The 13051-nt window shown below is 36.5% G+C and overlaps 1 protein-coding gene across 2 annotated transcripts in view; it reads left to right on the forward strand.

Annotated features, from left to right (window-relative positions):
- The window catches only part of EDIL3 (EGF like repeats and discoidin domains 3), a 489148-nt gene that overhangs the window by 262486 nt on the left and 213611 nt on the right, over positions 1-13051 (forward strand). The gene's annotated exons all lie outside the window — the stretch shown is intronic.

Genomic DNA, 13051 nt, shown 5'->3' on the forward strand with positions numbered 1-13051 from the left:
ATTTCTCTATTGACAAATAATATCAAACATTGTTTGAAATATTTACTTGGAATTCTTAAAGGTACATACTCATTTGTTTTGTGTGTCCAAATATTTTGCCAGAATTTTTTAGTGATTTTTTTATATGTGTTCAGAATTCTTAATTCTAGATACAAGTACTTTAGAGTAATTGATTTACTTGAAATAGAATTTCTAAATTGATTTAATAGAAATATATTCTTCTAAACTATGACTTACCTTTTCATCTCTTAAAATTAATTTTGAGGATATGTAAAATTTTGATAAAGTGCAAATCAGTAATTCAAGTCTTAGCCCCAAACATCTTTTTTGTTAACTTATATTTAACTAAAATTGATTGCTTGCTTAAATACCTATAATCTGGTTTGAAATTTTTTATTTCTTTATTCTCAGGGTCATATTTAGCAGTTTTCAGGGCTTACTCCTGGGTTAGTGCTCTGGTGGAACATAGGGACCATACTGGATACTGGGAATTGAACCCAGGTTGGCTGTATGAAAGGCAAGTACTGTACTATTCTCTAACCTCAGGTTTGAGTTTATTTTATATATAGTGTGAGACTTGAACCTAGTTTTTCATTTGTGCATTCTTCCATGTCATTTATTTATGACTAATCATAGTCAGATTTCAAAGGTCAAGGCACTTAGCTAGCAAGTGGCTGCTGCTTCAACCTTCGTTCTGTCTGTGGTGCTGTATATAGTCCCTTGAGTACTGACAGGTACGGTTGGCCTCTGAGCACAGATCTAGTGTGACCACCAAACAGTGACTCAGTTGTGGCCCTTGAGCTCTTCTCTGTATGGAAAGAAAGAAAGAAAGAAAGAAAGAAAGAAAGAAAGAAAGAAAGAAAGAAAGAAAGAAAGAAAGAAGAAAGAAAGAAAGAAAGAAAGAAAGAAAGAAAGAAAGAAAGAAAGAGGAAGGGAGGGAGGCAGGGAGGCAGGCAGGAAGGAGGGATGGAGGGAGGGAGGGAGGGAGGAAGGGAGGGAGGGAGGGAGGGAGGAAGTTAGTTTACTGAATTACTTTTTCCTCTTTTTTATTTTTCTCTGGGAGCGTTTTCATGTTTCTGTCTCTTGGCATTTAATTAGCTGTCTGGATCTGTGAGTGTAGTTTTTCTCATATCTCATGGATTTAGTCATTCTCTATTTAAATATTTACTTGTCTTCTCTTCGGGGACTCTAGCACACCAATTTTAGTCTGTGAATAGATGTCCCACAACTCACCAAGCCTATCTTTTTTTGCTTCTGTATTTTTCGTAAAGCTTTTATTATGTAAATTAAAATCAGTATTATTTTCTCCCGTAAAGTCTAACGTGTTTTGTTTTCACTAGTTTTTCATCACATACACTGTAGTTCTCAGTCTGAGTCTCTCATATTTTCTGCATTTAATAGTTTCATACTATACAATGCAGTTATAATTATCAATTTAATATCCTCATCTGCTTACTTGGTTTGTTTCCTATAGTTTTTCTATCTATTAAACAATAATATTTTACTACTAATGCATGGGAATCCAGACATGAATTTTTCTTGCTGAGTAGCCAACATTCTGTAACACATGTTTTCTTGTGCTTAATACTCTCTCTTGTACAGTCACTTGCAAACAGTTTAATTCCTCGTAGTTTTGCTTATAAGGCTTTCTGTGGCACTATCACGGTGTTGTTTAATACAGACCTGATGATTCCCAGCTACCAAGGCAAGGCATTCCTGAGTCCTCTGCCCAAATCATGAATCAACTTGTTTTCCAAACTAACTGGAGTCAATGTGTAGATTCTTATCCCTGCACTCCCTACCACTCCTATAACCCATTTAAATGTTTCTTTTCATAGAAGTTTCCGTATTATATGAGCATCGATGTGCAGATTAAAAAAACCCAAGAAAGCACTCCAAAGTTTAGCATGTCTCTTGGTTCCTTTCTTGTTTGCAGGCATAGGGGAAGAGTTGGGCCATTCCTGGCTATGTTCAGGGCCTACTCCTGGTTGTGAATTCAGAGGTCATGCCTGGCAGTGCCCAGGGGTCTAAGTGGGGTGCTGGGAATGTAATCAGAGTGGGACTTGTGCAAGCAAGTACCTTAATCTTTGTACTGTCTCTTCAGCCACTCCTCAGATCCTTATAGTTGGTCTCATGTATAACTCTCTGCACAGGCACCTTTTCTTACAAACTCTTTCATCCAAGAATATTTATACTTGAATTCCCTCTTTTTAATTCAGAGTAGAGAAATACCTTCTGGATTCTTCCTCCATTTACTGTGGCCTTAGATACCTTTTAAAGTAGCACACTTGGGCAATTGTGCAATGCACTGATTTTTTTTTTCATTAGTGAAACATCATGAGGTACAGTTGTAGGCTTGCAAGTTGTTGTGCTTTGGTTTCAGTTATACAATTATCGAGTACCCATCCCTCCTCCTGTGCCCATCCTCCACCCCCACCAATCTCAGTATCCCTCCCACCCCCCATCTCCCATCCCACCCTGCCTCTGTGTCAGGGCACTCCCTTTTGTTCTATCTCTCCTTTTGGGTGCTGTGGTCTGCAGAAGAGACATTGGGTGGCCATCACATTCGGTCCATGGACTACTTTCAGCTGGCATCTCCCAGCCTGGGCAGATCTTCCCAGCACCCTTTATTTGGTGCCCCCATTCTCTATCTGAGCTGCCTTTACCCTAAGAGTTGCACTGATTTTTTACTCCGTGGGCTTTCCCAAAATCCAGTGTCTTGAAATTGTTGTTCTCTGGGTTTTTCTGTTTGCTCTACTGGATTTTTTCTGGCAGAAGAATGGATCAGGCCCCTGTTATTATGTCTTTGACAAAGGAGTAGTTCTCTTGAATTCTACTGTCATCACTTAAAGAAGAAAAAAAATGTCAATTTGGCATGGTTAATAAATATTGGAGAATATATATATATATATATATATATATATATATATATATATATACTTCTGTAAATATGTGTGTGGCCGGGTTCGATTCCTCTGCCCCTCTCAGAGAGCCTGGCAAGCTACTGAGAGTATCTCGCCCGCACAGCAAAGCCTGGCAAGCTACCCGTGGCATATTTGATATGCCAAACACAGTAACAACAAGTTTCACAATGAAGACATTACTGGGCCTGCTCGAGCAAATCGATGAACAATGGGAGGACAGTACTACAGTGCTCTATATATATATATATATATATATATATATGGTAAAGGCCCTCCCGTTGATCGTTGATTTGCTCGAGTGGGCCCAGTAATGTCTCCATTGGAGACTTTGTTGTTACTGTGTCTGGCATATCGAATACTCTCGGTAGCTTGCCGGGTTCTCCGATATATATATATATATATATATATATATATATATATATTTGTATTGGTTTATAGGTAGCACTATTTTGATACTCTGTTGTAAAGTGTTTTTTGTAGCAATTTTCTCCACAGTGTTTCTGTGTGTGACAGATGTTTTGTTGCTTCTAGTTCTTCCATGAATATAGGAAATCTTCTACAATTGTTTAGACAAGCTTCTGCAGTTGAACAATTCTTGCTACCCAGCTCTTTGATGGCAGCTGCAGATCTCAGGAGTCTGCTAGTAAAAAAGTATATAGAAGTGTTCTAGTTTAAAAATGTAAATGTCATCATTTAAAATTATATAAATAATATATGTTGAATTATCCTATTCAGCAAATCAAAATTTTCAAAACTGCAATTATGAGTATAAGTGCTATCTTTCGTGCTGTTCTAAGGTTGTGTGGCTCATCTGTAGAATATTTATGGAAATCCTCCCCATTTGTTTACGCTGATAAGAACTCCCAAAGTAGAAGTGTCTGTGTTTTCTATACACCTTATTAAAAATTTTCTTACATTTTCATCAAGCAGCAAAACCAGAAACATTCTGCAGAAAAATATGAATATGGATTAACCCATAGTATAGCAATGTTCGTAATGGTTATTACAGCTTTAAAGTTTTTGTGATGTCTTCTTCCAAAATCACTTCTTTCAATTATCACAGTAGTTACAGAAGTATAAGGTAAAGGTAAAGTTAAAGGTAAAGGTAAAGGCCCTCCCGTTGATCTCCGATTTGCTCGAGCGGGCCCAGTAACGTATCCATTGTAGACTTTGTTGTTACTGTGTCTGGCATATCGAATACGTCATGGGGAGCTTGGCGGGCGAGATACTCTCGGTAGTTTACCGGGCTCTCAGAGAGGGGCGGAGGAATCGAACTCGGGTCGGCCATGTTGGCTGAGTGCAAGGCAAAAGCCCTACTGCTGTGCTATCGCTCCAGCCCTGTAGGTCATCCCTTAAATTATGTCTTTATTATAAAGTTTAAAGGGTACTCTGTGTAGAAGCAGGGAACAATCTTCTTTTGTTTTCTGAGTTTAACTGTATCTGTGAGAATTAATTTATATTTTTAAGAAATTACACTCTGGTTAAGTGAAATGATTTTGTGTGTGTGTGTGTGTGTGTGTGTGTGTTTGTTTGTGTGTGTGTGTGTATGCAGAAGTAGTCATGTGTCCATGCAAGTTATTTAAATGGAAAAGATGCCTGTCATGATATCCACTGCTCTGCCCCTGGATGCCCCACAATTCCCTGGTATCTTGGGCCTCGCGATGTCCATGGGTCCAGTGCCTCCTGATGCCTACTGCTCTTGGTCTCCCACTGGTCTGCCACTGATACTCTGCAGCTGTCCTTACTGAGCTCTGTTTGTGGTTATTCCTTTACCTTTCTCTGATTCTCTGGTCATGAACAGAGGGGTAAGAATTGCTTCTTTTCCCACTATTTATCTGAAGAACAGGTACATGGCCAAGAGGGGGATCCAGTGTGTGGTCGGGAAGAGGAAGTTACTTGACCTCTGTCCCCTCTTACACATTTGTTGTCTGTGCCCTTAGCCATCCCCATTATCTATCTGACTGGTTACTCCTCCTAAGGGCTTGATTTGAAATGGTCAATTGTATTAGATTAGTGGGGACCTCTTTCCTTCCCTTCCACTTCCACTGTAGCATGAGCACAACTTGTACACAATAGTATATGATAAGTATTCCATTATGCTTTATTACAAAGATCTCTCAGCAGAATTATAAGTGCTCTATCTCTTAGAACATGAACTATCCTGATTCACAAATGTATTTGACCATACACCATAGATCTTAATTCATAAGAGGTGCTCATTAAAGCTTTAATGAGTTAGGAAATAAGTAAATGAAGGCAATCATATGGATCATACCCATGCTTTCATAGTGAATGTCTTTATTTTGTCATTCATTGGCTTCTGATAGAAAATTTCAAGAATGTTTGCTTTAGCTAATATTGACCCTCAATATTGAGTTAAATATTAACATACACAGAGTGATTCATTTAAATGATAGTATACTGTAGTAAAACAGGAAATCAGGAGATATTGATTTACATTCTTGGAGCAAAGGACAATGGAGTAACAAGAATCATTCACAGGTCTACTCTAGATACATAATTATAAGATGTGTCTTAAATTTAGAAAATAACTGTATAATTTATTTATAATCCAGAAGACATGGAACCATTTTTCCCAGTCTCTTAGATTCCAACTCTAATGCTCAACATTCTCTATTCTGATTGCGTGATTTATTTATTTATATTTGGAGTTCCTTTGAGAATTGCAGTATGCATCTGTCTAAGTGTTTATACAGTGACTGATTTTTATTGTGCTTACATACTGTATTTTAAGAACCTTGAGTAAAGTAAGGTACTATGCCATATTCTTTTTTATACCTAATACAGAATGATCAATGGATGCATGGATAAATGGATGGATGGATGGGATGGAGAGACAAAAGGGCTTTATAAGCACTTTATAATTCATGTTATTCAACTCTGGCTATTCAGCACTATCACCCAAACTCCAACATAATATTGTTATTCTTTTATTATACCTAAAATTACTTAAAACAATTCAGGTATGACACTCTTGCTCTGGTATTATCAAAGTTTTCAAATTTTCAAAAACATCGAATTCAATTTTTCCTTAATGGAACCCTTAATGGTCTCAAAATTTCTTACTTAATCGGCAGATTACTGACTGTTGCTAAAATATTGAGTTGGTGATGTCCAAACATCCCCTTTGTTTATTAACCATCAACAAATAGTTAACAAAGGACAAGAATCTATATTGTATGTTTCAAGGTAATGATCATCTTTGAGATAATTTTTCTCTTTGATGAACATTTTCACCAGAGATATCGGTTCTCCTTGGATTCTGCTGTTTTTATAATAGCTCTAATTTATTACATATTAGGTCTCTAAAATGTGAGTTATAAGCACATAGAACTCTTTTGATTATATCTTTCACACAGCTTTTTCTCTCTTTTATTTCAGAGAATATTTAATTTATTTTTTTATATTCTCTTTTAATACAGTGGATACTTTTCATCTTATGGGACAAGCATCTAATTGAGATGAATAAAAACTTAATGGAATAATTTATATTGAAAAATCTCAGATAATGTGGTTCTGTCTAAATACTAGTAGCAAGATAATTTTTATAAAAATTGAGTCATAAAAATAAATATTAGGACACTAGGATTAAAATTACCATTGTTATAACATAGTAATATATTAGCTTTTTGGATTTTTTATGCTATAGTTTTTGATAAGTGAAGTTTATTAAACTAATCAAAGGTTTGTCTACATTACAGTATTTTTGAAGTATGTAGGTTTGTTTTGTATTTCTTAATTTTGAGCGTCATATCCAGGTGCTCATGTCTGACTCCTGGTTCTGCTCAGGGATCACTCCTGGTGGGACTCCATGGAATTTCATGTTGGTGCTGGGGATCCATGTGGGATGAGCTTTTTATGAGGCAAGCACATTAACTTCTCTGTTTACTCTCTGACCCAAGACTGTATGTAGATTTTACCATGATATTTAAAAATTAATTGCCAGCAATACAGTGAAAGGCAAGATAGAAAGGGAGTTTAAGCATACAACATTACAATTAAGCTAAAATTCAGCTCAGAAATGACCGGGATATCCTATGGGAAGTTCAGTTTATGGCATAATTAAATTCAGTGTCTATGCAAATAAATAGAATTCCTAGAAATTTATCATAATTTATTCAGTCTTGAAAAATAAATTGAAATGGAAAAAAGAAAACATAGGCTTTAGTTAAGAAAAAAAAATAGAAGGTCAAAATTTAAAAGGCAATCACCCATAGAAGGTCTTGAGAATATTTAATAGCTAATGGGGAGCCTAGGGATGATGTGTTATTAAGGATCAAAAATAGCAGGCTCTTGAAAATAAGCTCTGCCAGCTAATTAACAGTCAATAGCAATATTGCAGGGTGAAAAGGCAGCCCCAGGGAAAGGAAAAGGAAGTTGAGAAATTATGTCTTTGCAGAAGAATATAAAGAGGCCTTATCATGGTATCCTTTAAACATAACGGAAGAAAGTTTCTCATCCCCCACAATTCATGGTTTCTTTTTCAGATTACTGGGTCTTGGATATACTTGGGTTGAAAGGAGATAGGTTTATAATGGAATTAGATCATATTTGTCTCCACTGAAAAGGAGGTCAGACAGGTGTTTTTAGGGGTCACATTAGGCAAAGTTCAGAGGCCTACAGTCTATTTCAGCATATCTTGTCCTATAAGGTCAGCTGTATTTGGGAAAGTGGTACTCCAAAGTTTCAAGGGCAATACTGGCATCAGATGGCACCCACCTGAGAAAAACTCAAGGATAAAATTAATGCCTGATGGTCCAAAAGAGCAACTTGCTCAGTTCTACTTCACAGATTGCTAATTTAAGCCAGTTTGGATATTACTTAATTTTGTTATTTAGTTAATTAATTTTTAAAGTCTCCAAAGGAGCCCCACGGAATTAGCCTCCAGGAATCTCCATTTCTGGCAGCTTGTAGAGTCTATAGTGAAATGAGGATTATTGGATATTTACATATGATCTAAAAAGAAACATGTTTATCATGTCCAGAAATTCTATACAGGTGCTGGAGACATAGTACAGCACGTACGGTGCTTGCTTAAGACTGAACCGGGTTTGATCTTAGCTACTACATTTGGTCACCTGATCCTCATGAGAAGTGAATCCTAAACACAGAGCCAGGAGTAAGCTCTGAGCACTGATTGGTGTTGCCCCAAAGCAAAGAACGAAAGGAGGAAGAATGGAAGTAATGAAGAAAATGAATTATAGACAGACATTTTGGAAGGTACAAATAGACCTTGCAAATAAAATTTGATTTTCAAATACTCCTTTGACAACCTACTCCATAGAAACCATCATGAGGTTTGCTCTTCAAGTCTGAGTTGTCCCTTGAATGTTATATTTCTTGCATAATTTTTATATCTCTTTGTTTTTTCCACTATAGAGATATCTGTGTTCTCTCTTGAACACACGTTTCCTCTCTTCCTCTCTCCTTCATCTTTCTAAATGAGTTTTGTACAATATAAACTTTGTTCTTCACTGGAAAAAAAATAGCATCTTGAACTTTGAGACTGTAAGCTGCACAATGGTGCATCTAACAGAGTTTCAGAAAAAAGAAAACCACCTGTCACCGAACACTTTTCAAAATTCTAATATATATGAGATGATAAGTATTTGACTGATTCAGTAACTATATGTGTCTGTCAATATTGAAGATTATTTATTGTAGTGAAATTTCCTGATTATGTACAGGTTGATAAAAGTTTTAACAAAAAAAAGGTGAAGAGAGAGGGAACATTATCAACACTTCACAAATAACTACACAGTGTGCTAAAGTCAGTATGATGGTGAAAATAGTCTTAAATTATGCATGCAAAATGGAGGATTTCAATAAATTTTCATAAAACAGAATTATTGTGACCAATTCTACTTTTGTCCATTCTTATTCTTCCTCTTTGATTTCTTGATTTATATTTTTTTCACACACACACAAAAGATTAAATGAGTTAACATGTAAAAAAATAATGTATTAAACTGTATCAATGACTCATCAAACTAGACAGTGGGCAGCAAAGGTTTAGATGCTGAAAATGAAGAATCTGTTGTCAACTAGGAGCCTTAATTTAAAAAATCTGTATTCCATGAGGCTGTTTTGACTTTGTCAAATATTTAAACAGTTCTCAAAAGTTAATTTTTGGAGCAAAGACCTCAGTAAATGGTAAATAATGTTATTCTGAAAAGATTATAAGTCTGACTAATACAGAAATTCCTATTCTGCAGCTCATATTCATCCAGATTTTTCTCATTTATAAAAATACTCTTATAGGTTGCGAAATATTTGGAATAAATGTGGGCACTTTCTCCTCAAAATGAGAGTGCTCTGATCTGTGACAAAGAAAAATGTATGTAATTTCTTACAAAGATGTTTAATTTTCATTTTATGACATTATACTCTGTGAACACATATCTAGTCTTTAATTAAACATGATTTATACAAATTGAGGTCTGTTTCCATTTAGACTGCTTTCAGTGTTAATCACGGTGGTAAGTAGCCTTCACCACTGAAAGCTTTCCTACATTATATTAATATATAAATGCTTCTCTGTGATTTGCATCTGTTCTTCGAGCACTCATGTTACTAGATATGTAAATATGAGAAATGTTTTAATTGTTTAAAATATTCCAGAACATACTCACTTACGACAACACATGTTTTATGAATTTCAATTGAAGGGTAGTACTTGGTTTTGTTCTTATTTGGGGGCTACACATGCTAGTATTCAGGGCTTACTTTTGGCCCCATGCGCAGGCATCTTTCACAGTGGGGATCAAGGGTCCATCTGGGGTACTGGGGATCCAACAAAGCCTGACTGTGTGCAAGGCAAGCTTCTTACCAGTTATATAATTCTCAAACCACCATAAAGGTAGACGTTTTGTTTACAGAAATATATAAATGATAAGTCATTCACTATCACAAGTTGAATGTAACTGTAGAGCATTTGACCACTACAAACAAAATCCCAGTTTTTCTTAACTCATATTAACCTTTGGATAAAGATATAATGTATTTTAAAGTCAGTTGTTCTTTTTTCTTTCTTTTTTTCTTTTTTTTTTGGCTTTTTGGGTCACAAGGATTACTCCTGGCTCTGGACTCAGGAATTTTTTTTTTTTGGCTTTTTCGATGCACAGGGATTACTCCTGGCTCTGGACTCAGCAATTATCCCTGGAGGTGCTCAGGGGACCATATAGAATGCTGGGAATCGAACCCAGGTTGGCTGCATGCAAGGCAAAAGCCCTACCCGCTGTGCTATTGCTCCAGCCCAAAAGTCAGTTGTTCTTAATAATAACTTCTTTTGTTGGTTATTTTGTATCAGACCTGATAAAGAGCTAGAAAGGTCAAAGGTTGATTTGTCTTGAATAGATTCAGATTCACATGTTATAAGGGCTATTTATCGTGTAAAGACTTGGAAGAAATAAGGAAGCCAAGGACAATTGTGCCTGCTAACCTTAATAATATATGTATAATTCTTGATTGCTTAGTATTCACTATAAAAATGTCAACGTTTTATTTTAATTATTTTCATTTTGTTTAGACACTGAAATTTTTACGGTTGTTTACCATAGTGTTTTAGGCATGCATTATTCCTAAATTCAATCCTGTGTACAGGGCTTGAGTAGTCATATAATGGGTGGTGCACTTTCCTAGCACATAACAGATGTGGGTTCAATTTCTGGTTTCCCCAGATTGTCGCCCAACCCTGCCAGTAGTGTTTCTGAGTACAGTACCTGGTACAACTAGGTATACGAACAACAAGATCAAATTATGTTTCATATGTGATTTGTTCTGGACATCAGTGCTAGGCTAAGTATATAAAAGATCAACTTTTTACATATAAAGTCAAAAGTACAAAGCAGTGCATTCTCTAAGACATTTTGTCTTGTAGTGTTAGTGGCATGGTTATAATGATACTAACTTGATTTTGAGGTACAAAGTTACTGCACCTTCAGCACCACCAGAGTGCGCAAGACCCAGCACTGCTGGGGCCGGGTCTCCTCCAGCGCCCCCTTCCCTCCCTCACCCCGCAGCTTCTGAAGCTCAGTTTAACAACCAAAGGACAGGGGTTTATTCTCATTTGATGCTGTCAATATGCCAAACATAGTAACAAGAAGTCTCACAGTGGAGACATTACTGGGCCCGCTGGAGCAAATCAATGAACAACGGGAGGACCATGACCGTGACCGTGATGCTGTCAATGCCATTGTTTCTTTTCTCTTTGTGCTACAAGTTAGTGAGATCATCTGGTATTTGTTCTCTCTTTGACTTATTGCACTTAACATGGTGCCTCCAGTTCACCCAAGTTGTAACAAAGTGCAAGATTCATCTTTTTTTATATATCTTCACAATATCCATTGTGTGTGTGTGTGTGTGTGTGTGTATTTGTGTGTGTATGTGTTGTTTGGTTTGTTTCCACATCATGGCTTCTTTGGTAAGTGCTGGATTGAGCATAGGTATGCATATATATTTTTTTCAAATTAATACTTGTGTGCTGAAGCAATAGCACAGCAGCAGGGCGTTTGCCTTGCATGCAGCTGGCCCGGCAGAGCTGAGTTCGATTCCTCCGCCCCTCTCCGAGAGCCCGGCAAGCTACCAAGAGTACCTTGTCCGCACGGCAAAGCCTGGCAAGCTACCCATGACGTATTCAATATGCCAAACACAGTAACAGCAAGTCTCAAAATGGAAACGTTACTGGGCCTGCTCAAGCAAATCAATGAACAACAGGAGGGCAGTGCAATGCTTGTGTGTTATTGGGAAGGATGCCAAGAAAAGACATTAGACACATTACTCAGTGACCAAACATTGTCATTGCTTTAAATTGTACTGGCAGTGAAATAAAGAGCACGGGTCCAGTGACACAGCCTGAATGTAGATCTCAAGTTCATAATGCTTCAGGTCCTAAATTTAAAACCTTGCACTGTAAGCTGTGCCCATCTCAATGCTGCCACTGAAGCCCTAGTGACTGATGAGACCACAAGGTGAATGGTACCACTTCACCCGGAGCTGTAACAACAATCCAAATCATCAGGCCACTGGTGGTGACCCATATAAAAGTATATAAATTATTTAGAGACTCATGAGCCATTTTGAAAATAGTTTACAGTAGTCACACAAAGATTGAAGATTTGATCAGACTAAAAAGAGCTCAATACTTTATCAGAAAATTAAAATATCCCTTAATTTTCCTCCTGCCCTCATGGCTTTTTTTTTGAGAGGTATAGAGCCAGGTATTTGAAAGTATGTTGTAATTTCCATCATACAGTTCCTTTTAAAGATGAAAAGATTATGATTTTAACTTATTATTTGGTGGGAAAGGTGCTCTAATGATTTAGATTCTGAGCACAGTCATGGTTATATCAGTATGAATTCTCAAGCTATGAAAGTCCACTAAAAATTAAAAATACTTTATTTTCAGAGAAGACTAGCACTTGCCTAGAGAAATCTTTTATAGAAAACCTTGAAAGAAACATTGACGAACTCTGTTTGGAAACTTTGAAAACTTTGTTTTTCAGGAAATCTGTATTAGTCATGAATAATCTTTCAATAAAATATAGAACTTGTGGACATACAAAGAGCATTATATAGAAGCCAGGGTCTACATTTGTGAGAATCAGTCTCCCGTTAAAGGAGTAAGAGGCACAGCGACAGGATTTCTTAAGTAACACCATTCATTTCTGTAGATTTCAAGGAAAAACAGAGTTGTGGGAATAAGAGCAGAGAAGAAAATACTGTAAGTGACAGAGAAAGCCAGGGGGAATGCTGTGAAACTTCCAACAGTTTTACTAACTCTTACAAAAGTCAGCATGATGCTTTGCTTAGGAAGAAATGTTGCTTAAATATTACTGATTCATATTTGACCGAATTACTTAAGATTTCTTTATTTTTCACTTCAAAATCATAATCACTGTCTCCATTGCCCAAAATTAACATGGGAATTACCATAATTTGATGAGTGTTTTATATTTCCTATGATTTTTACATCAGGTTTAATAATGGTATATCAAAGGTAACCCCCTTAGTCATCTTAACTTTAGAAACTCTAGAATGAGATTAGGAAGTGATCATCATTTGCATTTATTTTACTTTGCATGTAAAGAGTTTTAGCTATTAGCTCT

The sequence above is a fragment of the Sorex fumeus genome, unplaced genomic scaffold (genome assembly GCF_029834395.1).
Source record: "Sorex fumeus unplaced genomic scaffold, SorFum_2.1 ptg000018l, whole genome shotgun sequence".
In the NCBI taxonomy this organism is placed as follows: Eukaryota; Metazoa; Chordata; class Mammalia; order Eulipotyphla; family Soricidae; genus Sorex; species Sorex fumeus.